This window comes from Arachis ipaensis, chromosome B10, assembly GCF_000816755.2.
Source record: "Arachis ipaensis cultivar K30076 chromosome B10, Araip1.1, whole genome shotgun sequence".
Classification (NCBI taxonomy): Eukaryota; Viridiplantae; Streptophyta; class Magnoliopsida; order Fabales; family Fabaceae; genus Arachis; species Arachis ipaensis.
In genome coordinates this window covers 9,633,744-9,638,423 of record NC_029794.2, presented here as the reverse complement: position 1 = coordinate 9,638,423, position 4,680 = coordinate 9,633,744, and positions in this window count along the sequence as shown.

Below are 4,680 nucleotides of genomic sequence, written 5' to 3'. Positions count from 1 at the left end.
CTCAAAAAAAATGTTACAATAAAATAAATTAACAAATATTAATTAATTAAAAATTAAATTTTTATAATTATTCTATTATTTATTAATCATGCCATATGCAATGAACCTCTTTATTTAATTTGTTTATTTGGATATGACGTTGGTGTAAATATGCATATTTTTCACGTCCTCTAATCTTTCCCTGTGAGCTATAAATTATTCCCGAAATTAAATAAAAGTCCTAATCCAAAATTACCCAATCAAGATGGCTTATAATTGACATACTAAAAAACGAAACATGTCTTAATCGCCATAATATTGTTAGGTTTGCATGGTTGAAAATTATCCACACATACAGTGATGCTCTCCGTGAGTTCCATCGTAACAAAAGTTGTTTATCGTCACATAATCCAAACAAAACTCATTAATTCACGGACAAATTACGCCTCTGCCCATTTTGGACTTCTTCCCTTTCCTTTTCATATATCTTCCACAAAATTCACAATATTTCACTATAATCAAAGTTCTTATTATTTAGAGTCCCGCTAGAAAACTAACAAGATATTTGTACAATGTGTACAATGGACCGTTTATTTAGTCATATGAGTTAAAAATAAAAATTACTCATAAAATAATAAATTTAAAAACTCTTATTCAGTTATTTCACATCAAATTTTAAATTTCAAATTTTTAAAAAATCTAATTAGTTATTTCAAAAAAATAACCATCTGAAATCCTCCAATACTCTCTTCTTTTTTAATCGGCGGCCTACCCACCTTCATCAATAATCATTCCATTTCACCGTCGTTACTTGGGTTGCCACACGCCACTCACCCTTAATAAAAATAACCATCCACTTAAGGATAAAAATAATCATCTGCATACCTAATGAATTGAACATCTAACATATTTTAATTATATATAACTAAACTCAATCCGATCAGAATAATCATCTATATAAAAATAAAATAACCATCTGCATACCTACTAAAATGACTATCCTAAATTGACCATTAAAATAGAAGAAGAAGATGAATAAACAGAAGAAACTATTATTGTAGTGAAACATAATTTTGAAGGACTAGTCATAACAAAAGCGGCACTGTTGTAAAGCATAGGGCTCAAATCATGAAAGAAGCTAACCATGCTTGGATCCGAAGAAGAAGAAGAGCATGGTATCATCGGTGAGAAGAAACTTGAAGGAATGGAAGAAAGCGAAGGCGTATCGGAGGAGGTGAGGATGGTGTCGGAAAGAAGGCACACACCAGCTGCGACGGAAGCGCTGGATGTCCGGATTGCTGCGGTGCCATTAGTTCGACCCACACAATATGCGCGTCCTCCCTTGGCGGTGGCCTGTGCGGCAACGGCACCAGTTGGAACAGTGTCGGTGCGATTTCCGATGGTGGCTGGTGACCGTGGCGATAATGTACCAGTGAGACTCGATGAGAAACGCATAGAACGCTGACAAACTATATTGAGAGAGAGGAAGGTAATTTATTTGTTTCTAAAACCGACGGTAATCTTAATATTTGATTTAAATTTTAAATTGAAAACTATTTTAAAATTAATTAGTTACCTAAAATTTAGTTTTAATTTCAAATTAACTCTATTGTACACATTGTATAAAATATACATAGTTATGTACAATAAAAAATGATAGTACACCGCCTGTCAATATTGCTGCTTAATTAAATTATTGGAACGCATATTTTCCAATAACTGTTTATTAACTGAATACATATATACATGCATGGATGCACGTAAGTATGTAACCCATGGTTATTGATTATTATTTATGAGATTCATGTGGTTGAATTCAATAATACACAACAAATTCGTTTAATGGTTGCATAACAAGTACCAACCAAAGTAACTAACAATGTGGAAAGGTGACGTTAAATGAATGTGTGTTAGCACTTAGCAGTGAATATATATAGTATAGTATTGAGTGGTGGTACCTGCCATATATATTGCGTGTGTTGGTATTCAATGAATCTTCAATGATAGAGGAGTTGTTTAATTACTGCTCCATTTAGGGCAAATAGTAATATTCAGAACCAATCCTAACAAATATACAACAATATAATTATAAGCCCATCCTTTTTTGATGGTTCGATTATCATTTTAATTTATACATCCACAAGTTTTAAAATTTCATAATATACTGATGTTAAAGGAGTAATAATTCTAATTCATTTTTTAAATTCTTGAAAAAGTTAAAAAAAATTCAAATATACATGTTATTTCTAAAATCATAAAATTAAAAAATAAAAATAAAAATTTTATTTATTTAAAATGTATTCTTAAAGTATGTATTAGAAAAAAACTTGTTAATAAAAATTAGAGTAAATATTTTTTTCAATCTCTAACTATTTGTGTGAAAAATAAAGTGATCTTCTACAATTGAAAATTCTAATTAATTTTCAATTATTGAAATAATTTGTCTAAACTTGCGGTCCTGTAAATGGCGACTTGCTAGTGTATTTATCCGGAAGTCTTTAGATTAATAATTAAAATTGTTTAAACTAATTACTTAAATAGTTAGAGATTAATTAAAAATGTTTAAATTGTAAAAGACTGATTTATATTTAGTCCAAATAATTATTATGGACCAAAAAAGAACATAGTGAAAATTTACATATAATTTGATAATATTAGGAGGACAAAAAAATAATTAGAATTTGTCTTATTTAATATTTATTAATTATCAACAATTAATAAATGTTAAATAAGATAAACGTATAAAAACAGAAAGAATTGGGATTGCGTGTGATGTTTCGGTTTGTTATGGCTAGCGCGAAAATGGAATCACTGATTCATAAAACGAACTGGTTGGCTTCTTCAATCTTCGTTCCCCCAACTCGCACGTGAATTACCATTGCTCATTCTTTTCATTTAAACCAAAGTGGTATTTCTAGCTTTCAATTATACCGCTTCATTTGTTGTTTTTGTTTGATAATCTATCCTCATTACTTTCTTAATAATGATGTGATTGTGACTTTAATTTATTAAGAATCAAAGACTGGTGCATGAATCTTCATGGATTATCTCTACTAACTACTTTTTTAATTATAATCCCCTTCTCCTAATCTAATCTCATGTGGTGTGTGTTAGCTTTACCTTTAATAAATAATTTGTCTCTTTTTTTTTTTTGTTAAGCCACTACTCTCTCTTTATATGCATGGTTCATCATGTACTTCCCACCAATATAATAGACTAAACAAATTAAAGCGAAAACCACTTCTGTTCAAATTCTTTATTATCATTAATTCTTAAAAAAATTTATGGATATTAGTGTGATTAGGTCAATCTCCTCAATATACTGTTGGAAACATTTTAAGTGCACTGGAAGTACCGGTGCACCAGTTATTTTAACCGTTGATCTGAATTATAAAAAATATATATAATATATATTAATTGAAATCAACACAACTGGTGCACCGGTACTTCCCGGTGCACTTGAAATGTTTCCTATACTATTATATATATTATGAACAATTTATGTTTTTTAATCGAATGTTTTTTAAATTTATTTATGGCTGGTTTTTAGCACTTTTTATGACATTACAACACTCAGTTGTCTCGTACATCATTACTGAATCCTTATTTAGTACTGTTTTAGAATAGAAAATGATTGTTCATATTAAAAACAGTATATGTTCTTTTGAAAGACTATATATATTATATACATAGATAATCTATAAATATTAATTTGAATACGACAAAGTGGAAGGCCTATAAAGCAATAGAGAATTCAAAATGGCCTTTGCAAATATATTATAACTAAAGGCCAGGGTTCATCAAACAAGGAAATTGTCATTATCTTAATATCAAGTTGCATGTAAATTAAATAATGCTAAGGTTACTTGGAAGGTATCTGATAATGATACTTTCTCGCATTGTATCTTAATTAATAACTACACTGCCTAGCTAGCCTCTATGCAATGGAATTTTGGTTTATGTCTTTTTGAATTATCCAACAACCGCCAAAACAAATGCATGTACATCGATAATGATATTAGTGAGTGGCCATTCAGTTTAAGAATTATTCTATATATTGGTTTTCAATATCGATAAAGTGAGAGAGGATAAATAGTTTATTTTGTATATTATAAAAAATATATAATTTTTCATTCAATTTATGTAGTTGGCTGGCACCGTCCCATGCCATTATGTGCTTCTAGTGTTTAAAAAGTGAAAATTGAAACGCTGAATTTGCACAGTGGCCATCCAGATTCCAGACCGCACTATGGTTTTGATTTCTGAACCAAGTTGCGCTTCTGTTTTTAAAATTAAATAAAAAATCAATTAATAAGAGTAAATAAATGTGTTTATTTTATATCATTTATAATTAAAATAGTAATACTTTGACGTATTGAGTAGGATAATGGCTCAGAAGCCATAGTCTGGGGAACCATCTACTATTCTCATCAATTTGATTGCTCTACACTTTCTGATGATATGACGTCAGCTTCACGGGGACCCTCTGGCCGTCTGATTGGAATCAGAGGGTGCCCATTGCGTGTGGATTTCCACTAAACAGAATAACCAAAGCACTCTACTCTCAGTCTGGGGATTGTCAAACTTATTCAGCGTAGACCGCCACGTCACCCGCCCGATACTCCAGAACATCCAATCAGATGCTCCCACGTGGACCCTCTCCAACCATACCCGCGTATAAATACCCCCTTCCCTCCCGCT